We start from the raw sequence: 12,383 nt of genomic DNA, 5'->3' as shown, positions 1-12,383 counted from the left end.
AAAGATTAAGTTTGCAGCTTTACATTTAACCGACTTAGCCCATACTTGGTGGACGGGGTTGGAATATGATCATGCTGCCCCAAAATCATGGCGGTCCTTTGTTCGCCTGATACAAAGCCAATTTCTTCCTGTTCATTTCAAAAGAGATGTAAAAATGGAATGGGATCGACTTTGGCAAAGGAAAAATGAGTCACTTGGTGACTATACCAAGAGATTTTGGGAGCTACTTTTGAAGGTCCAACATTTCAAGAAGATCAGCAGTTCGGAAAAGCTTAGGAAGTTTCAAGGAGGTTTGCATTTTAAACTTCGTACTGCTCTTAATCATTATCATTGTTCTAGTCTCAGGGAACTCATTGACCATGCTGAGACATGGGAAATGGAGCACAATGGCAACAAATCATTCCAAAAGAATGATAAGAAGAGAGTAGCTGATGATGAGGAGTATTCAGCCCCAAATGAATGACAAAAACAGTGGCAAAAGCAGCCATCAAATCAAAAGAAGATGAAGCCCTATGCACCTCCTAATGCTCCTCAATTTCGCTTCAATCTATACCCACAAGCAAAGCAATTTTCCGAAGAAGAAAAGCAACGCTTCATGAAAGAAGGGAAGTGTTTTAAATGTGGACAAACAGGCCACATAGCGAAGCAATGTCCAAACAAGGGACAAAGCAAGGTTTCTGACAACAAGCCTAAGTCGCCAGTGAAAATCAATGCTATCAGTGATGTAGTTGCAAACACAACTCACACTCCAGAAACGCGCAAATTATTAAAAGCTTGGGGACAGTTGCAAGGTAAGCAAGCACTATTCTTGATAGATCTTGGGGCGAATGAAAATATTATTTCCTTGCAATTAGCTAAAGAGCTTGGATTAAAGAATGAAGAGATGGACACTCCGGCAGAAGTTCGCCAAGCTTTAAATGCTGATGAAGGTGACACAGTGAAGACTGTGATACCCTACATTGGCAAGCTCAAGTTTCAAATTCAAGGCTACAGTGACGAAGATACCTTCTGTATCAGAGACCTTGATGGTTGCGATGTGATTCTTGGCATGCCCTGGAATCATAGAGTAGATTCAACCATCTTCTCTCAGAAAAAGAAGGTAGAACTCACCAAAAAAGGCAAGAAGTACGAGATCCAAGCTGGAGTTTCTGGAGACACCATACCTATGGTAAGCCATATGCAAGTCTCTAGAGCAATTAAGGATTGTGTTCAATGTTGTCTGCTTTATGTCATTGATGTAAAAGATAATATGAATGCTGAAAACCAAGAGCAACTTCAGCTCTCGGAAAAGTATAAAGATTGTTTTTCGGAAGATCTTCCTTATCAGCTTCCCCCAAAAAGGCCAGAAGACCATCATATTGATATTATCCCGGGTAGTTCTCCTCCTAATATAGCACCATACCGTGTGAGCCATCCTCAACAAGAAGAAATCAGAAAGCAAGTCGAAGACCTACTCAACCGTGGGCTAATTAGGCCAAGTAGCTCACCATTTTGTTCACCGGTTCTTCTTGTTCAAAAGAAAGATGGCACATTCAGGATGTGCATTGATTATCGAGCCCTCAACAAAATCACTGTGAAGAATCGGTTTCTATTCCCAGAATTGACGACATTTTGGATCGTCTAGGAGGCTCAAAGGTTTTCAGCCGCATTGATCTAAAGAGTGGTTATCATCAAATTAGGGTAATACCACAAGATGTACACAAAACTGCTTTCCGCACTTCATACGGTCTTTATGAATTCTTGGTGGTTCCTTTCGGATTAACCAATGCACCAGCCACCTTTAATCGAATGATGGAGCGCATCTTTAGAGAGTATCGACAATATGTCGGTACTTTCTTTGATGATATTCTTGTCTTTAGCAAGAATGAAGAGGAGCATCATCAACACTTGGAAATTGTTCTACAATTACTACAACAAAATCAACTCTTGGTAAATGGTAAAAAGAGTGAATTTTTCATGCATAAAATAAATTACCTTGGGCATGTCATCTCTTCTGAAGGGATTCAGATGGATCCTGAAAAGATCAGGATAATCCAAGAATGGCCTCATCTTCGTGATGTACATGAGGTGCGATCGTTTCTTGGCTTATGTTCTTATTACCGCCGCTTCATCAAGCATTTTGCACATATGGCTTCTCCACTTCATGACCTTACAAAGAAGAAGATCTCTTTCCAATGGAAGGAAAAAGAGAAGGCAGCCTTCACAAGGCTGAAAACAGCTCTTACTTCTGGACCTGTTCTTATCATTCCAGATCTGGTAAAACCATTTGTGGTGGAAGCAGATGCTTGCGGTGATTGTATTGGTGCAGTGCTAAATCAAGAAGGCCATGCCGTAGCCTTTGAAAGCCGCCGTCTAAATGATGTGGAGAAAAGGTATGACATTTATGAAAAGGAGCTCTTAGCAGTGGTTCATGCTTTAAAGATATGGAAACATTATCTTTTAGGCAATGAATTCCTTATTAAAACCGATCATCAAAGCTTGAAGTATTTCAAGACTCAAAAGCATTTGCAGGAGAAACATGCAAGATGGAAAAATTTCTTGTCTATGTTTCATTTTCAAATTATGTACACTCCAGGGAAACAAAATGTAGTTGCTGATGCACTTTCTAGAGTGCCTCGCATTGCAACTATTATAGTGGCTCATCATGAAGATTTTCAAACGATGAAGAATACTTATGATGAAGATACTGATTTTGTAGCAATTTGGTCAAATTTACAGCAAGGAGGTTCTCATCCAGATTATTCCATCAAAGACAGTTACCTTCTCATGAACAATCGCCTTTGTGTCACTCTTCCTGTTCAACAAAAGGTGCTTAAAGAAAGTCATGAACCCCCTTATGCAAGGCATAGAGGGAGGGCAGCCACTCTAAGTGCAATTGAGCGCTACTTTTATTGGCCAACATTACGAAAAGATACACATAACTTCATCGAGGCTTGTCTGGTATGCCAAAAATCCAAATATGATAGGCAGAAGATTCCAGGATTGTTGCAACCTCTTCCATTGCCCAAAGATCCATGGGAATCTATCACAATGGATTTCATCTCAGGTATTCCAAGAACACCTCAAGGTCATGATATGATTTGGGTCATAATTGATAGATTCAGCAAACAATCACATTTTATTCCATGTCATAAAACATTGAAATCCGCACAAGCTGCAAGACTTTTCATTCAACATATCTTCAGATTACATGGTATGCCTTCTGAGATCATTTCAGATAGAGACTCCAAATTCACAAGTAACTTTTGGCGTGCTTTATTTGAGAATTTGGGAACCACTTTAAAGTTCTCCTCAGCTTTTCATCCTCAAACTGACGGCCAAACAGAGGTGATGAATCTCACTCTTTTGGATATGTTGAAAGCTTATGTTAGTGAACATAAGTCACAATGGGAGAAATATCTTCCATTATTGGAGTTTGCTTACAACAATACAGTGCACTCATCCACAGGGAAAACTCCAAATGAAATAGTACAGGGTAAAGTGATTCCTCCTCCAATTATTCGCACTAAAGATAAGATTTTTGCTGCTGATGAGTTTGCTTCAGATTTAAAAACAACAATGGATCAAGTTCGAGCCACTATCAAAGTTGCGCAAGAGCGACAAAAGAAGCAAGCAGATAAACGAAGAAGACCTTTGGCTTTTGAAAAAGGTCAATATGTCTTGCTAAAGTTTGATAAAAGCAGGCTCAAACAAGGTTCTGGTCAAAATTCATCTTTTCCAAAGCTCTCCAGTAGATACTTTGGACCCTTCAAAGTGATTGAGAAAATAAATGAAGTTTGTTATCGACTTGAGCTTCCTGCTCATTGGAAAATACACAACGCTTTTCATGTAAGTTTGCTAAAACCTTACATAGGACCAGAACCAAAGGAACCCATTACTGAAGATCCCCCAGAAGTTGAAGAAACAGAGCAACTCTTGGAACCTGAAAAGATTTTGTTTCTCAAGGATCGAACCACGAGAAGTGGCCTTGTGACACGAAAATTCTTACTAAAATTCAAGAATCTACCCACAACAGATGCACAGTGGGTAGATGAAAAATTCATGAAGGATTACCCAAATATTCTACAGCAATATCAAGAAGCTTTTCAGCTGAGGACAGCTGAATAAAAGCCAGAGGGCTGTCACAACTCTATAGAAACAGAATTTGTATCCTTTTTCATTAATTTGTCTATATAATGATTTATTAAATTTATTTCCTTTGCACTAATTAGATATAAAGAAAAGTGCATTGGAGCTGGCCACTGATGAGTGGTCACAGGTTATGGTGGACCCACGCGGTGGGTTAGAGAAAAGATAGTTCACACTTCCACCTATATGACCCGATTGGGCGCCTGTGACTAGAACTCACGCATATCAGGGTTAGACTCGCACACAGAAAGGATTGATGCCTTGAAGTGTGGGCTAGATCCACTAGAACAGACAGTTACAATCAACAAGATGGCATGATCATGAAATGCCTGTATAATGTGCATGTGTGGGCTGAAAGCTTGAAATGCACATTTCTTTGCATAGGAAAGTCACATGAAGATTCGGATACCATTTTTGCGATGTACACGGAAAAAGCTTTCATATGACACCCATATTGGGGGGGGGGGGGTCCCTAAATTTTAGGAGATCCCTAAATTTTAGGAGGTCCCTAAAATTTAGGAGCCTCGAATTAGCCTAAAAATGCTAGTCCTAAAAAATAGGGATGTCATTCTAAAAATAGTAAGTTCTGTACTCTGACTGTGCTTACTAAATTTGGTTGTTTCTATTCTTGACAATATTCAACCCAAAAAGGAAGGCCATAGAGAAGAGACAAGTGTCAAGACACTTGTCACACAAGTTTCCAAGTGTCCCACCACTTGTCACATCTCATGACATGTGGCTGGACACTTGTCTTGTGCTACTCCACTTTCCCCTTTTGTACTAGCTCTCCCCTCTCCTATAAATAAGAGCTCGTTTTTCTTCATTGAACATCATTTTTCTTTGCTGTAAAATCATGTACAGCACCCACAGATAGCCAGAAACTGGCCCCATCCATCCCCATCATCATCCCCCACTTCTCCATTATCAAATTCCTCCATATTCCCTCTTCTATCACTGTTGTTTTACAAGACAGCAAGCCTGTAAATTCATTACAGCACCTCCTTCTTGAGCTCTTTTTTCCATTTTAGCTACAAGAAGCAAGCTCTATCCATGTACTGCTGATCCACGATGGAGAAAGGTTGAATTCCCCTTTTTCTTCTCTCATACTGTAAAGAAATCAGTTCTTATCATTGCATAATAGATAATGCATGTGTGCTTGTACATCGTTGCATGATCTTGTGAGAGTGAGAATTACTTCTTCTCACTCTCAGGTTGATTGTAACTGAGTTCTTCCCTAAGGGACTTGGGTTGAGCAGAAATACATTCCTTCGGGGGGGGGGGGGGGGGTTGCCCATCTTCAACCCTCAATCTTGTCTCCATTACTTTTACATTTTTATGGCTGTAATTTTGTGAGTAATTTTCATTTTCAGCTTTAAGTGTTCATTCTGTTTTATATTAAATCTCGAAAACAAGCAAATATCATAATTGTTAAGCATACTACGTTGTTCGGGGCGTTTACAGAAGACACATATGGGAGGGCTGCGTGGTTTTGCCAACTGAAAATGCTGGTCCTGGGGTTGCAAAAAATGGTGGCCAAGCTTCGGAGGGGTCCGGTTAAAGCCAAGGAAGGCCTCAAACAAGCTCCAGCAAGGGGAGAGCAGCCCACATATGAAATGAGAGCTGGGAGTGTAATGGCTGCCATGTTTCAAGAGGGCTGAAAACTGAGGTAAACCCTATACAGAGTGAATCAATACCTCTGTGTGAATGCCTTGAGGGTGCGCAAAGGGGCCGAAAAGGTGCTCGGGAAGCCAGGGAGTGATGAGAGCTCGAAGGAGTCGGATATGGCTGTCGGGAAGGATACCCAATGCGAGTAGGGAGTTGATGGGAAGCTGAGAATGCCACGAGCCAAGCTCAAGAGTCGGGAGGCCGAGCTATGATACCAGTTGAAAGGTGAGAAGGATCGAAGCTTGCATGTGAGAGCTATGGCGGGAGAGCAAGAGCAAGAAAAAGAGAGACAAGAAATGGGAACTCCAACTGTCACAATGTGTGACCGGGCCTTCCTTTATTCAAACTGTCACTAAAAGAATAAAGAATAAAGTGAGGGTGACGGGCGCCCGCCACCTGCAGTGTGCAGTGGCAGTGATTGTCAGTGTAGTGATACACAGGTGGCTAGGCAGAGGCGCCTTTACCCCCAACAAAAAGCATCTACTCTATTCCGATTTCGGCGGACACCCCACTTAACCTATGTTGTTTTGACCTACCCAAAGGCTAAAGGCGAATCCATTCACAGTCCATTAGATCGACTTCTCTAGTTTAACTGTTGAACATCTTGAGAATGAGACCTTTGTTTCATTCATTTCTTTGACAAGAAAAAGATCTAATAGTGTCATGACAAAGCCATTACTAAGACCTCCTAAACCTAGGAGTAGATTAAGACAATTGTCCAAGGAAAGTACCTATCCCTAGCACACCACGTCCAAAAGATGGACAAATTCTTGAGTTTGAGGCAACAAAGCCTAACAATGGAGGGTTATTACTCTCATTTTTTCCCCCTCATAAAGTATGCCCCCAAAATGATAATGACGTAGCAAGTAGCTCACTTCTGTCAAGGCGTAAATCCACCATTGAGTGGGAAGCCAAGAGCTATGAAACCCTCTAACCTCAAAGATGCTCTACTACAAGCTCATCCCTTGATGGATTCTCTCCCTAGAATAAAATTTTGGGCTATCCCACACTTTCAAAACTATGGATTTCCCTATTCAAAAAGAGTAAGTGTCAACCTTGAGATAGGAAATTAGAACTCTGTCACTTGAACCTCAATAATGGTGCTAACCACCAACCCAGAACAACAACCCTCATCTTGTAAATCCCAACAAACAATACCAATGTTAAACCTCCTCGTAATCCTCTAACAAGGGAAATTTTCAATAATCGAGGATAAGGATGGGGAGTGGGATGAGGGGTAGGTGGCCAAGTTTATTTCTTGGATGGACAAGTACGAGAAGAGCATCTTGCCATTTACGAAGAAGTGGAGAGAGGCATAGTTTATGTGGCCATCAATAATCAAGAGGTTGGACGTCAATATACAGTCCTCCAAGTGCCTGCAAAACACCATGGTAAGTCCTTTCAAATTCCAATTGATTGTGGTGCTACTCACTTCTTCATATCTTCCTAGTGTATAAGGAACTTATAGCTAGAACTTGAACCTGGTAGAAAACTTGTAGTAGAACTAGCAAAATGGGAAAGAAGTATACTCAAACTAAATTGTCAATAACATAGAACTACACTTAGGAAACCAACACACAAAGATAAAATTTTGGGTTCTATCCTTAGGAACTTACAACTACCTCTTGGTTGCACCCCAATCAAGCAAGTATCCATTATGGGGAAGGGATAATTACTTTTAATAACCTTGAGGGAACCTCAGTTTAGGCTCAAGGAAAGGTAGGAAGACCTATATTACAACTAGCAAAAGCAATTCAATTAATTGAGGGTCAAGAAAGGATTACCCATCTATTTGATCAAACTAAACAAGGTAGAACCATCTAGAGACCCTTAAGAACCTTCATGGCTTAGTGAATATACTTACATGTTTCCCAAACATTTAATAAAATTTCCTCCTATAGCCAAGAAGTAGATCATGATATTAAATTAACCCCAGAGCTGAACAAGTGGTAAAAAGGCTCTAGAAAATTTCAATTCCGCAGGCCATTGAGTTAAAAGAATAACTCAATCAATTGTTGGAGCAAGGATTTATCTGACTCAACAATTCACCTTGGGATGTCCCCATGCTCTTTCAAAGAAAAAAGATGGGATCTTAAGGTTGTGTATCAACTATTGCAGATTGAATCAGGTAAATATAAAAATTAAGTACCCCATCCCACGAATTGACGAGTTACTTAACAGACATCAAGGAGCAAAATTATTTTCAAAAATTGATCTAAGATCAAGTTATTATCAAATCTGGTGGTCTAGAGACTCATAGATTGTCTTAGCATTTGCTCAAGCGAAGCATTTGGCTATTCCAACTATCTATGATGTTGTATGCGAGACTAGCTGCCTTGTTGTCGCACTTCCACCTTAACATTTCTTGGTTGTCCTAGCTCTATATTATGTGGGAGAGGTCGTACAAAAGTTGTATATGCTCCTCACATGGCAGCTCTCCATCCTTACATATCTCAATGATCTTTATGAATTGTTTATGTATCTTATTCTCCTTGAATTCAGATTACATTATGGCAATATGCTATCTTTTTAGCCTTTGGATCCCATAGACAAAATCCATCTATCTTTAATCTCCATATCCAAGAAAAATACATTTTCTAAACTTAGGATCAAGCTTGTTCCTACTGTTCTTTGAAATATGCACATAGGCTTCATAGCCAAAGACCCATAAGTAGTCATTATAAGTTTTTTGCTAGACTATACCTCCTTAGAAAGTTTTCCATTCAATGGCTTCCTAGGTGATTTATTGATCAAGTGAATATATATCTTAATAGTATAAGCCCACAATCTATATGTAATACTTGCATTAGATAACATTAACCCCTTTCCTTTATGGTCATATTTACTTTTCATGCCACCCCATTTTGAGTTGGGTTTTCAAGAGCAATCAACACCCTCTTAATACCACACTTTTTACAAAATTATGGAAGAAATGAGAATAAGAATTCTACCCCTACCATTATTATTCCTTAAGCGTTTATGAAGTAAACCACACCATCATTATTCCTCATAATGCACAACAACTTTTGTTTAGTTTTAAGTACTTAAAATTTTAGCTTACTAAACCTCATTCATTATTTTATTTTTCTTTTAAAGGCATGAAGGCCTATGAGTTGAGGAACATGGCTAGATGCCCATTGGTAAGGTCTTGGGCTTTCCATGATTGATTCTCCGGCGAATGCCTTTGTCATAGGCCTATGAGGCCTTAACAAATATGAATCATCCAAGACAAAACTAATAGGCCAAAATGCTCTAGCTTTTTTTGAATGGCCGAGATGGCCATGGAACAAGCCAAAACGCCTTAATCAAAGAAGAGGCCAATAAGGCCTAACAAAGGGTCATAAGGCTAAAGCTAAAGAAAATAGCCAAATATCGAGGCTAAATGATCAAAACACTATGTGTTTTTTTAATGGTCAAGGCCTTTTGAAGCATTATAATTAGTCTGTAAGCAAGGTCCGTAAGGCTTCATATAAATACAATTGGCCAAAATGGTTCTTCACAAGCTTTTTTTTTTTTTTTGGATCAATTAAACGGGGCCTTTGGTGATTGACTGAATGAATGGCCTTCATAAGGCCTTTGGCCTTTAAAGATTTTTTTTTTTCAATTGGGGGATCATCTTGTGTTAGGCCTATAGGCCCTGTACCATCTGAATCAGTCATTGGCCTCTCCAAGAGGGCCTTTAGCTTTTTAATAAAAAACAACTCGACCATTAAATGATCCATTGAATAGGCTTTACACTAAGGCCTTAAGGCCAAATGAAATAAATTAGTTGCAACAACAAAATATGTCCCTTCTTTTTATTTTATTTATTTTGTATAAATAAATAAATAAATAAATAAATCAATCCTTGATTGAACAAGCCTTAAAGGATCGATTAGGCATCAGCAAGAGCCATTCGGTCTTTCAAAAAGTCAATGGTTGATTAAGCCTTAGAAAGGGCTATAAGGCCTTATTTAAAAAACAAATGGTTGTTTTCCTTTATGTTAGGCCTTAGAAAGGGCCATTAGGCCTTTCAAAAAGCAAACAGTTGATTAGGCCTTATGAAGGGACATTATGCCTTATTTAAAAAACAAATGGTTGTTTTCTTTACGTTAGGCCATTGGGGTTGAAAATGATAAAAATATAAAAATATTTTAAACAAATGAATAGTCATTTCACCCTTGAAAGTAGGCCATTGGACCTTTTACAAAAGACAACAAATGGCTTTGAACAAGGCCTTGGGTCTTTAAACAAATAAATATTTTTTGGTTGTGGGCCCTCATATTATGCCTTTAGGCCTTAGTCCTAGGTGAATTAGCCATAGGCAAACCAAACTGGCTACTTGGCCTTGAGATAGTAGGTTGTGGATGTTAATATTAGGCCATAATGCCTTAGCTCTTAATCATAACACCTAGGACTTGTAAAGGCCTTACATTGGCCATTCTGCCAATTTTGGCAATTGTCCTCATTTGACCACAATATTGATGAATTGGCTTTAAGCGTCATTGATTTAGTCATAAAGGCAATAGGCCGCTTGAAAAAGCTGCAGTTGTGTCATTTGTGACCATTAGGCCTATGTATTGATAGATTGGACATTCTTGGCCCCATTTTTAGGCATATGTATCCCTCAAGTGGCCCAATTTGGCCTTAACCCTCATTGTAGGCTAAATTTGTCTTTTTGTCATTTTTGTACAACCATGTTGGCCCTCGATCAACAAGTCAACCATCTTCGGACTTAGTCTCATCGTTGTGGTCATTGTTGTCCCTCCCTTTTGTGAACTAACCATAGGCTTACCCATTTGGCCTAGAATAGTCGATGCATCTTGACCCTATTGTGACTGTAACCCACCAAGCTAGTCCACGTTGTCCATGACATTACACTATTTGATTCTTGGTATAAAGGTCTCATAGGCACATGCTCTTGGCTTACGTGTAAGCCCAAACTCTACTTGGGTAGCTTATTGGTCCCAAACTAGATCAAACCCCCGCAATCATCTCAAGGAACCCTCAATTGGAGCAACACATGATTGCATATCTCATAAGTGGCAAGGATCTACATGTTTGACCACCCTCTTTTAGCCTTCTATGAATCACACACTCAGAAGCACACATAACATAACCCTTGAGGCACCAAGACCAACCTCTTGTAATGAGATAGCTTGCTCAACTGTACACCACACTTAGAGCATTACAAGGAGGTATTGACAACCTAAAAGTTGATTCCCTAAAAGCATATTATGTAGTGATGTGTCATTGAGGAGGGTAGGCCATGCAACACATTGATCCATCAAGAATGCTACTACCAAGGCTACTAGAGTTTCCTCTTGGCATTGAAACTAGTGGCAAGTTTGAAATCAAATCTGGTCTATAGCCCATAGGACCCCTAGAACTAGGCAAAAGGAAAATTCCTAGTAATAAGAAAGGATAAGTACCTATTAGAGAATGAGTGAAACTTGAGAACTTAGCCATGTATCTCATTTCTAGCCAAGCATAGATTACCAAAATCTTGATTTAGGTCATGATCAAGACATGCAACACAACCAAAGGAAGTGCAGCACCCAATGTAAGTACTGCTCCAAGACCTTATACCTATAATCACACTAAGTGTAGTAACTCCCCATAGCCAAGAGCTAGGATTGGAAGCCATAATTTTCAAACTTTTGCAACTCAAGGTAGTTTAGGCATGTGATGAGAGAACCCTACTCTCTTGAATTGTGGATCACCTCTAAATTCACCTCTAAAATACATTGGAAATTTAGTGAGTATTTAAGAGATATTAGGTTAAATAGTCTAGTAGTAGCTGATAGTGTATGAGTAGATTTTAGGGACTATTTTAAGGCTAACTAGAGATGTGTTTATACCATTAGCTTTTGGTGTAAAAAGTGAGCTACTTCTCTATAGCTTCAAGTAGAATAACCAAAGTAGCTCAATAGTATACTAGTTGCGAGCTATTTTCAATGACCACGAAGAGCAATGTAGGGGCTACTTGAGCCTCAAAGAGGGGTGTATGCTAATCTAACAACATAATATATGTAGCTCTAGGAGCTTCCATTCTCTTATATATAGAGGTGGATAGCCCCATCTTTAGACCTCTAGATTAGTTTAGATGTAGTAGAACTAATTGAAATCAATCTTTTTGAGTAGTGGATGGTCATGATTAATTGAATCTCTTATGTTGTTATTGTAAACACTTGTTAAATAGCAAGATTTTCATACTACATTAGTTGTGATCAATTAGGAGATGTATTGGTTTTCTTAAGGATGATTGTAGGAAGAGATACTCAAGATTGAGCTTCATCAATCTATTGATGAGAGAGAGGTAGATAAACAGAAGAAGATTATGGTGACTACTAAAAAAGTAGGCTCTTATCTTCAGTGCAACAAAATGTGGGATTTTGGGCTATTTTGAGGCTCCTGAAGTCTAGCCCACAGCTTTTCTCATATTTCCACAATTTTTGATTATTTTCTATCATAAAATTGGATTATATGGTGTTTCCTCCCCTTGGCTAAGATTAATAGTACAGAATAGTATTTCCTTGTGTTCACTAATATTTTATGTCAATAATTTTTACAACATTAATATTTCATGTTAAGAATACTTAAAATATTGG

This window comes from Lygodium microphyllum, chromosome 3 (assembly GCF_053477565.2).
Source record: "Lygodium microphyllum isolate KBCC chromosome 3, Lygodium_microphyllum_v1.1.10, whole genome shotgun sequence".
Taxonomy (NCBI): Eukaryota; Viridiplantae; Streptophyta; class Polypodiopsida; order Schizaeales; family Lygodiaceae; genus Lygodium; species Lygodium microphyllum.
Note: the sequence above shows the minus strand (reverse complement) of the source record.